Below are 10,831 nucleotides of genomic sequence, written 5' to 3' on the forward strand. Positions count from 1 at the left end.
ACCCCCTTTCAGGTAGTTGAAAGCAGCTATCAAATCCCCCCTCATTCTTCTCTTCTGCAGACTAAACAATCCCAGTTCCCTCAGCCTCTCCTCATAAGTCATGCGTTCCAGCCCCCTAATAGTTTTTGTTGCCCTTCGCTGGACTCTCTCCAATTTGTCCACATCCTTCTTGTAGTGTGGGGCCGAAAACTGGACACAGTACTCCAGATGAGGCCTCACCGGTGTCGAATAGAGGGGGACGATCATGTCCCTTGATCTCCTGGCAATGCCCCTACTTATACATCCCAAAATGCCATTGGCCTTCTTGGCAACAAGGGCACACTGTTGACTCATATCCAGCTTCTCTTCCACTGTCACCCCTAGGTCCTTCTCTGCAGAACTGCTGCCGAGCCATTCGGTCCCTAGTCTGTAGCGGTGCCTGGGATTCTTCTGTCCTAAATGCAGGACTCTGCATTTGTCCTTGTTGAACCTCATCCGATTTCTTTTGGCCCAATCCTCCAATTTGTCTAGGTCCCTCTGTATCCTATCCCTATCCTCCAGCGTATCTACCACTCCTCCCAGTTTAGTATCATCCGCAAATTTGCTGAGAGTGCAATCCACACCATCCTCCAGATCATTTATGAAGATATTGAACAAAACCGGCCCCAGGACCGACCCTTGGGGCACTCCGCTAGATACCGGCTGCCAACTAGACATGGAGCCATTGATCACTACCCATTAACTTTCCTTCTCCCAAACATCATGGCAATTAGCACAGGGTAATTTATCCATTAAACAGTTCAGATACAGGTTACCACAATCTTCAAAGAGACATATGGACAATAATCCTATTTCACTCAAGTGTCTTCCTAAATGTTAATATTCCTTTTTTGATCTTTGAACCAAAGCTTAGCAATAGACAAGACTTGTTTGCTGACATTACAAGACCTAAGCGAACATCTCCCCTTCTATCTCTAACAATGCCGGCTGCATTGCAAAGCTCTATTTATTTACATCTCTTCCTAACCAGGCTTTAAAGTTCGGCCATGGGTCAGGTCAGTCTGAGAGTTAATTAACTCTTTCTGGCCCTGTCCCCTTTCAATGAGATACTATATTACACGCATAACGTCACAGTTACCAAGGCTCGTGACTTGGGGCTGTTTGATCATCAAACCCCAGCTTCTGGAGTCATGGGGTTATGCTGGGCTACTCTGCATTCATTTGAAAAAATATTGAAGTTTCTAGTCCTTGTGGTTGCATAGAAAACCTGGACTAAGTGCAGCTTAAAAAACCTCCTAATAGTTGGTGGGTTTTTTTCTTAAATCTCTAGTGCCTGGAGTCATGTGATTATGACAGGAGACTGGCAGCTTTTATTGTGAGAATATTACTGCTGATCCTAGAGAGGAGAAAGGGGTGCAAATTTTCAACTGTAATTTTTTTTTGTGGTGAAAAATGGCTATTTGGCACAACCTTTCACAAATGTGCACTGATTCCAGCGAACTGTTTGAGCGCCAAAATAAAAAAAGCAGAATCTTTTGGTCTTCTCATTTTCAGAATGAAAACGTTCAATTTTTCTAGGCAAGGAGCATTTCCTTTTATCTATCCTTTTGTTTAAAACATTTAAAAAATTAATGCTGGAGATCAAAAACAAAACATTTTGTTTCAGGTCGAATGAAATATTTTGTTCCACCTGAAATGATGTCTCTTGACTTTTTTCCGGTTTGACCAGAACTGAATTTCCACCCCCCACAATTTTGTTGCATTGCTAGAACTGAAAAATCCATTCTATACCCCGTGGGGAGGATGGTCCAGAGATTAGAGTAGTTGCCAGGGCTATGACAGATCCTGGTTCTATTCCCTATGCTACCACAGTTCACTGTGGGAAAGCCTTTCTGTGACTCAGTTTCCCCACTTGTGTAATGGGGATAACAGCACTGTACTATTTCACAAAGTGAGGGTAAATGCATTAAAGATTCAAGGTGCCTCCGTACAGCAGTGGTGGGTGCCAGATAAGTACCAAAAATAGACCAGATGTAGAAATGCCTCAAGAATACAAAGCGCACCGGTTACCGCTTTTTAAAAAAATCTCATGATTTGTAAACCAAACTCATGATGGTTTGGGAGGGACGCTAAGGGATGGTGCGCGTTAGGGGGCTTTCCCTTCACCCCCTCCCCTGGTTCTTGCCATGCGGACAGAAAGCAGAAGACCAGAAGTCCAAAGTGCAGGCAATCTGATGTTTATTGGGGTTAGTGCCAAGCAAACATCCATCACTCTACACGCTGGCAGTGTCTATGTCTTAGGGTTCTGTTCCCAGCTCTGATACTGCAGAGCCTGGCCTGTGTCCCCATTTCCCCCCTCCTCAGCAGCCCCAAATATAACAGCCGTGCACGCCCCGGGTCCCACCCCTTATGGTCATGTTCCGTTTTGGAGGCGCGTAGGTCTGGGGGTCTTTGTCCCACCGCTTTTGTACCCCGTAGGAGCGTGTAAGGGCGCCTCCTGCTGGCTGCCCCGGGAATGAGCTCAGTCCAGCTCCGGGGCGCCCTCTGCAGGTGGAGTCTTGTGCGTTGTTTGCTCTACTCCCCTGTTTCGGACCCGCTTTGCTCCCCCATTTGGCGGTGTCCTCTTTAGGACGCTGCCCTCCGGCAGTGCCCACTACTTCTTCCTCACCCGCCTTCCGGGGGTGTCACGGCAGTCCCCTTCCCTCGGACGGACATCCATATTCCAGTGAGTGTGCCAGACACCCCATAATGGTGTTCCCGAGAAGGTGGGGTCTCCGAGTTATCTGTCACATTGTGGTGGAGGGCCTCTTCCATGGCAATTAGCCCTTGTACCTTGTGGGTCTGTGCCCCGCTTAACCACCGCAAAATTAGCATACTTAACAATAGGCCAATAGCCACAATAATCCACAGTAACATCGGGAGCCCTGATCGTTGTAACATGGTTCAACATCCGGGTCACCACCCGAACTGCTTCTCCTCCTCGGACAGGGTCGAGGTCTTTTAACACCCTTCTGGAGTGTATATTTTAAATCTGTCTAGTTGGCAGTGCAGGTTTTGTGTGCTGTTGTCCGTATTATAAGTCCACTGGATAGTCACAGACAAAGGGGGTATGGTCCACAGTGGCTTGAGCACTTGATATGGAACCAGGGAGCGTGCGCTGGTCCGATTGCAAACAGCAATGAGTTCCACAGATCCATTCGTGCACCGTAGTCCCGATGGGAGCGTGTAGATGTGCCTTCACCCTCTCCCCTGGTTCTTGCCATGCAGACAGAAAGCAGGCAGCCAGGAGGCCGTAGTGCAGGCAATGTGATGTTTATTGGGGTCAGTTCCAAGCAAGCATGGCCATCGCTCTAGACGCCGGCAGTGTCTGGTCCCCCGTGTCCCTCTTCCTAGCTCTGATGCTGCAAAGCCCGGCCTGTGTCCCCCTTCCCTATTCCTCCCCCTCTCTTTAGCAGGCCCAAATATACCTGCCGAGCTTGCCCCTAGTCTTTGTCTTTTGTTTACACATATTAGTATAAGATTTAAGAGTATCAAAAAGAATTTGGGATGTGACTATCTCAGGCCTAAGCAAGGCTATACACTGATGGTGGGGGAACACTTGCGGATGGCACTGAAATAGTTAACAGCACTGGCATTTCTACCGCCCTGCTAACTTGCCTAACTTTTTTGCGCATCATGTGATTTTTGGGGTAAAGGCCCAAGCACCTGGAGTCATGTGAATCTGAGAATCTTGGTTCGGGTTTTTTTGGGGTTTGTTTTTTTTTAAACTCCATTTCTACCCTTTGCAGGGCAGAAAAAATGTGAAAATGGAAAATGTGACCTCTTCTTATATTAATAATAATTGATAAATAAATAACGGGACATTAAACAAAAGCAGCAAAAACTTTAATTGGATTAAAGGTTACATTCACAGTAGCATTCACAGCTACTAACTGGAAGGGCGAAGCAGGGTTGAGCAGAGAGATTAAATCATTCTATAAATCATTGTAATATCATCCAGGCTTCCACCTGCTGCAATAAACAAGGGTTGTCTGCCCTGCGGTTCCTGGTCCCCAGCCAGCTCCCAAGTGCCTTGAGCGAGGGAGATGTGTCACTTGTGGGAAGGTTATTGCAAAATGTTTCTCCGTGGGTGGGCGACGGGATACCGGGCTAGATGGGCCCATTGGTCCCATCCAAGTGCAGCAGTTCCTGTATTCCTTTGTGGAGTCAGTGTAAAGAGACAGAAGAGAAGCTGCCAAACTGGCTTTGGTTGTTTCACGGTAGGGCCTAGAGGCCAACCCCCTGACTCACGATCTGCGTCTACTCGGACAACTAATTCAGTCTCCTTTTCGCTAGCACTAGATTAAGAACATAAGAACAGCCATACTGGGTCAGACCAAAGGTCTATCCAGCCCAGTATCCTGTCTACCGACAGGGGCCAATGCCAGGTGCCCCAGAGGCAGTGAACCTAACAGGTAATCATCAAGTGATCTCTCTCCTGCCATCCATCTCCACCCTCTGACCAACAGAGGCTAGGGACACCATTCCTTACCCATCCTGGCTAACAGCCATTAGTGGACTTAACCTCCATGAATTTATCCAGTTCTCTTTTAAACCCTGTTATAGTCCTAGCCTTCACCACCTCCTCAGGCAAGGAGTTCCACAGATTTATATAAGGGCAAGAAGATATTCTCCGTCTTATTCTCTATCCCTTTTTTAATGATTCCTAACATCCCGTTTGCTTTTTTGACTGCCGCTGCACACTGCGTGGACGTCTTCAGAGAACTGTCCATGATGACTCCAAGATCTTTCTCCTGATTAGTTGTAGCTAAATTAGCCCCCATCATATTGTATGTACAGTTGGGGTTATTTTTCCCAATCTGCATTACTTTACATTTATCCACATTAAATTTCAATTGCCATTTTGTTGCCCAATCACTTTGTTTTGTGATTTCACCGCAGCGGTGGTAAGTGCCCTGCCAGCCCCGAGCTGCTGCCCCTTTGAGATGGCAGGCCTGGTGCTTTTGTGAGTCACCAGCGCCAGGGGTTGGAGATCACAGGGGAATGGTTGGTGGGGACCATAATGTCTGGGGGATGGGGCGGGCTAAGGGGGGCCGGTCTAGAGCAAGACTCAAGGGGTCGGATAGGGGCCGGAAGATCCGGTGCATGGGGCCAGGTCAGTGGATTGAGGGGGGAGGAGATCAGGTGAGGCAGTAGGGCAGGGCCGGGTGAGGCAAAAGGCATGGGTCTGTCGCTCAGCCAGTTTCCTCTGGCCCTTGGGGTCTTTATATAGTCCGGGTACCCACGGAGAGTGTGGCAAGCCCAGCCCATAGGGGGGCCTAGCCCGCGGCTGCCCCAGGGCTGCAGGTTCAAGGAGGGGCAGCGGCTCAGGAGGGCGCCCGAGGACCTGGCAGGCTCGGGGTTCAATACTGGGGCCCTGGGGAGTGTGCTGCGCCTCTCATTGACCCGCAAAGCATGGATGGGTCGGGCCGAGCCCACGGCAGCAGGCTTGGATGGGCAGGGGGGCAGGACTTTGGCCCCTCCCTTAACTGAGGCCGACGCACATGGCTGCTTTGACCCATTTGTGGCAGCTTCTGAAACATGGAGGGAACCAACAGAGGGCTCACCAAGGCTTGAAAGGGATTGCGCCCGTCTCCTAGACACTGCTCGGCTCCGCTGAGGTACCTCAAGCTGTAGCCAAACCGGTAAACCTTGGCCTCTACCTCCGGGCGAATGAAAGGCAGGTGCCAAGTAGAACACTAATTGCAACAGTGACCGGGCTGATCTGTGTTTTCTTGGAGACTTCCACACAATGGGGGCACAGGAGGCCAGCAAGTGTTTTATTTTGGGTGGGGGGGGGGGGTGGAGACAGATGCTGCCAGTTAACCCCTGAGTTGCTGGATTAATCCCTGACCCACACCTTCACACTCTGGCCCCCCTCCCTGCCCCCCGCTGCAGGTGGAGGAGTTCAAGCTGTGCTGCCGGCGCTGGCTGGGGGACATCATCCTGGTGCGGCTACACAAGGAGCCCTACTCCTTCTACCCCAGCGACAACTGGTACTGCAGCTTCGTGGAGGTCGTCTCCCCCCACGGCCAGTGCTACCGCTTCCCCTGCTACCAGTGGATCGAGGGCTACCGCACCCTGGAGCTGCGGGAGGGCAAAGGTAGGGGGCTGCGGGCTGGGGGCAGGGCCTGGGGGCCGACCTGGTGCCGCTTGGGATCATAGCGAGCTAGCTATCCCCGTACACGACCCCTCAGTCTATCCATCCCCGTACACCCCCTATCCATCTCCATACACGTCCCTCTGTGTATCCAACCCCATACACACCCCTCAGTCTATCCATCCCCGTACACCCCTCTATCCATCTCCATACACGCCCCTCAGTCTATCCATCCCTGTACACCCCTCTATCCATCCCCACACATGCCCCTCAGTCTATCCATCCCCATACACCCCTCTATCCATCCCCATACATGCCCCTCTGTGAATCCATCCCCATACCCACCCCTCTGTCTATTCATCCCTGTACACCCCTCTATCCATCCCCACACATGCCCCTCTGTCTATCCATCCCCGTACACCCCTCTATCCATCTCCATACATGACCCCTCAGTCTATCCATCCCCGTACACTCCCCTCTGTCTATCCATCTCCATACACACCCCTTAGTCTATCCATCCCCGTACATGCCCCTCTATCCAACCCCATCCACCCATAGAATCATAGAATCATAGAATATCAGAGTTGGAAGGGACCTCAGGAGGTCATCTAGTCCAACCCCCTGCTCGAAGCAGGACCAATCCCCAATTAAATCATCCCAGCCAGGGCTTTGTCAAGCCTCACCTTAAAAACTTCTAAGGAAGGAGATTCTACCACCTCCCTAGGTAACGCATTCCAGTGTTTCACCACCCTCCTAGTGAAGAAGTTTTTCCTAATATCCAACCTAAACCTCCCCCACTGCAACTTGAGACCATTACTCCTTGTCCTGTCCTCTTCCACCACTGACAATAGTCTAGAGCCATCCTCTTTGGAATCACCTCTCAGGTAGTTGAAAGCAGCTATCAAATCCCCCCTCATTCTTCTCTTCTGCAGACTAAACAATCCCAGTTCCCTCAGCCTCTCCTCATAAGTCATGTGTTCCAGACCCCTAATCATTTTGTTGCCCTTCGCTGGACTCTTTCCAATTTATCCACATCCTTCTTGTAGTGTGGGGCCCAAAACTGGACACAGTACTCCAGATGAGGCCTCACCAATGTCGAATAGAGAGGGACGATCACGTCCCTCGATCTGCTCGCTATGCCCCTATTTATACATCCCAAAATGCCATTGGCCTTCTTGGCAACAAGGGCACACTGCTGACTCATATCCAGCTTCTCGTCCACTGTCACCCCTAGGTCCTTTTCTGCAGACCTGCTGCCTAGCCATTCGGTCCCTAGTCTGTAGCTGTGCATTGGGTTCTTCCGTCCTAAGTGCAGGACCCTGCACTTATCCTTATTGAACCTCATCAGATTTCTTTTGGCCCAATCCTCTAATTTGTCTAGGTCCCTCTGTATCCTATCCCTGCCCTCCAGCGTATCTATCACTCCTCCCAGTTTAGTATCATCCGCAAATTTGCTGAGGGTGCAATCCAAACCATCCTCTAGATCATTTATGAAGATATTGAACAAAACCGGCTCCAGGACCGACCCCTGGGGCACTCCACTTGATACCGGCTGCCAACTAGACATGGAGCCATTGATCCCTACCCGTTGAGCCCGACAATCTAGCCAACTTTCTACCCACCTTGATTTTTCCGGGGACTGAGGTGAGGCTGAGGCATTGTAGGGGCATAAGTAGGGGCATTGCCAGCAGATCGAGGGACGTGATCGTCCCCCTCTATTTGACATTGGTGAGGCCTCATCTGGCGTACTGTGTCCAGTTTTGGGCCCCACACTACAAGAAGGATGTGGAAAAATTGGAAAGAGTCCAGCGAAGGGCAACAAAAATGATTAGGGGACTGGAACACATGACTTATGAGGAGAGGCTGAGGGAACTGGGATTGTTTAGTCTGCGGAAGAGAAGAATGAGGGGGGATTTGATAGCTGCCTTCAACTACCTGAGAGGTGGTTCCAGAGAGGATGGTTCTCCTTCCTTAGAAGTTTTTAAGGTGAGGCTTGACAAAGCCCTGGCTGGGATGATTTAATTGGGGATTGGTCCTGCTTTGAGCAGGGGGTTGGACTAGATGACCTCCTGAGGTCCCTTCCAACCCTGATATTCTATGATTCATCAAGTACCTGACCATGTGGATCTACTGCTGCTCGGCCCGGCACGCTGCCCTCAATAACGGGCAGGTAGGGAGAGGCCAGCCGGGGCGCTCGGAGCCCCATTTCCTGCCCCCCCACAGGGCCCTGGGGTCCAGCCACCGACACCCCCACCCTGCCCCCCACACAGGGCCCTGGGGTCTGGCTACGGACACCCCCACCCTGCCCCCCAAAGGGCCCTCGGGTCCTGCCACCAACATCCCCTCACCCCACATGGGGCTCTGGGATCCCGCCACCAACATCCCCACCCTGCACCGCACCCCACTGACACCTCAATCCCCAGGACCCTGCTCTAGCAGCCAATCCCCCAACCAGCACCCAACCCCAATGAGACCCCGGACACCTCGGGACCCTCCCCCACCACCACGCTCAGCACCCCCGACCCCCGCCTTGACTTTCCTACCCGTTGCCCATGGGTGAGACTGTGACCAAGCCCCGGGTGCCCTGGTCTCTTGGTGCCCCCTGGGCGGGGTGAGGAGGGGATCCCTGGCTGGGCTTGGGGAGGTTCCTGGCTGGGCTGGGGGTCCCCGGCTGCTCTGACTGCGGGGGTCTCTCTGGGCTGCAGTATGACCTTGGCGCTTGGATGCCCAACTTCCCGGCCACCATGAGGAACCCCCCGCCCCAGGCCAAGGGCACCACCTCACTGGAGAGCTACCTGGACACCATCCCGGAGGTCAACAGCACCAGCCTCGCTATCTACATCCTCTGGATCCTCTGCTGTGAGCCGGGGGACTCGGTGAGGACACGGGAGATAGGGGGCACTGTGGGGCAGGGAGAGAGGCGGGGGTTCAGCAGGGGGCACTCTCCCCTGGCTGGCAGGGCTGGCCCCAGGGCGGTGCCAGGGGGCGCTGTGGGGCAGGGAGCGGGGTGGGGGGCTCAGCAGGGGGCGCTCTCCCCCGGCAGGCAAGGCTGGCCCCAGGGCGGCGCTAGGGGGCGCTGTGGGGCAGGGAGCAGGGTGTGGGGGTTCAGCAGGGGGCGCTCTCCCCTGGCTGGCAGGGCTGGCCCCAGGGCGGTGCCAGGGGGCTCTGTGGGGCAGGGAGAGGGGCGGGGTTCAGCAGGGGGCGCTCTCCCCTGGCTGGCAGGGCTGGCCCCAGGGCGGTGCTAGGGGGCGCTGTGGGGCAGGGCCTCAGTAGGGGGCGCTCTCCCCTGGCAGGCAGGGCTGGCTCCAGGGCAGTGCTAGGGGGCGCTGTGGGGCAGGGAGCGGGGTGTGGGGGCTCAGCAGGGGGCGCTCTCCCCTGGCAGGCAGGACTGACCCCAGGGCGGTGCTAGAGGGCTCTCGGCTGCAGCTGGGGGTGTCTTTTAATGAGCCGTTCAGCGGAGTTCTTTGCCCCCTTGTGGTAAGAAAAAAGGACCCGCTGACTTTTCACATGAGCCGGGGCATGAAGCCAGGTGTCCTGGCCCAGCTGCAATTTGGGGGATTTCATTCAAATGCCCATAAATTCCACCATGTTGTTTCAACCAGCCGCAGGATTCTCCTTTCCTCCCTGGCCTGAACTCTTCCCAGTGTTGCTACACAGCTGGTAAACACCTGCCCTGTGCTCTCGGCCCAGGGCCTGAGGGATCCTTGTGTCACTGGCCGCCCCGCCCCAGAGGTGGCCGCATCTCAGCGCCGGGCGAGGGGTCCCTGGGTCACCGGCCGCCCCGCCCCAGAGGTGGCCACGTCTCAGCGCCGGGCGAGGGGTCCCTGGGTCACCAGCCGACCCGCCCCAGAGGTGGCCGCATCTCAGCGCTGGGCGAGGGGTCCCTGGGTCACCGGGAGCCCCGCCCCAGAGGTGGCCGTGTCTCGGCACCGGGCGAGGGGCCCCTGGGTCACCGGCCGCCCCGCCCCAGAGGTGGCCGCATCTCAGCGCCGGGCGAGGGGTCCCTGGGTCACCGGCCGCCCCGCCCCAGAGGTGGCCGCATCTCAGCGCCGGGCGAGGGGTCCCTGGGTCACCAGCAGCCCCGCCCCAGAGGTGGCCGTGTCTCGGCACCGGGCGAGGGGTCCCTTCCGGGCTGTCCCTCACCGCTCTCCCGTTCCCTTGCAGAGATTCCTGGGCACGTACCCCGACGAGCACTTCACAGCGGAGGAGCCCAAGCAGCTGATTGCAGCCTTCCAGGGGCGCCTGGCCCAGATCTCCCAGGAGATCCAAGAGAGGAACAGGTCCCTGCCCATCCCCTACCGCTACCTGGATCCCCACCAAATCGAGAACAGCACGTCCATCTGAGCCCGGCCGGAGAGCCCCAGGGACGGGCCCCATGTGGCCGCTGGCACCGGTGTCCCTGCGATCCTGTCCCGGGAGCAATAAACCACAGCCTGGTTCCACTCTGAATGGCTGATTCTCTCTCGTGGGGTACTACGCGGGGGGCTGGCAGCCAGGACTCCTGGATTCTCTCCCCGGCTCTGGGCAGGGTGAGGGTGGTTAGAGCAGGGGGGCTGGCAGCCAGGACTCCAGGGTTCTCTCCCCGGCTCTGGGCAGGCTGAGGGGGCTGGTGGTTAGAACAGGGGAGCTGGGAACCAGGACTCCTGGGTTCTCTCCCCAGCTCTGGGAGGGGTGAGGGGGCTAGTGGGTTAGAGCAGGGAGGCATGAGAGGCT

The 10,831-nt window shown here is 54.9% G+C and overlaps 1 pseudogene across 1 annotated transcript; it reads left to right on the top strand.

Annotated features, from left to right (window-relative positions):
- The first annotated feature begins 8,237 nt into the window (after positions 1-8,237).
- Positions 8,238-10,485, top strand: LOC311513964 (hydroperoxide isomerase ALOXE3 pseudogene; annotated as a pseudogene). The gene is made up of 3 exons (XR_014714656.1): positions 8,238-8,288; positions 8,824-8,994; positions 10,283-10,485. The product of XR_014714656.1 is annotated as a hydroperoxide isomerase ALOXE3 pseudogene (transcript).
- The last annotated feature ends 346 nt before the right edge of the window (positions 10,486-10,831 follow it).

The sequence above is a fragment of the Lepidochelys olivacea genome (assembly GCF_965140295.1).
Source record: "Lepidochelys olivacea isolate rLepOli2 genome assembly, chromosome: 28".
In the NCBI taxonomy this organism is placed as follows: domain Eukaryota; kingdom Metazoa; phylum Chordata; order Testudines; family Cheloniidae; genus Lepidochelys; species Lepidochelys olivacea.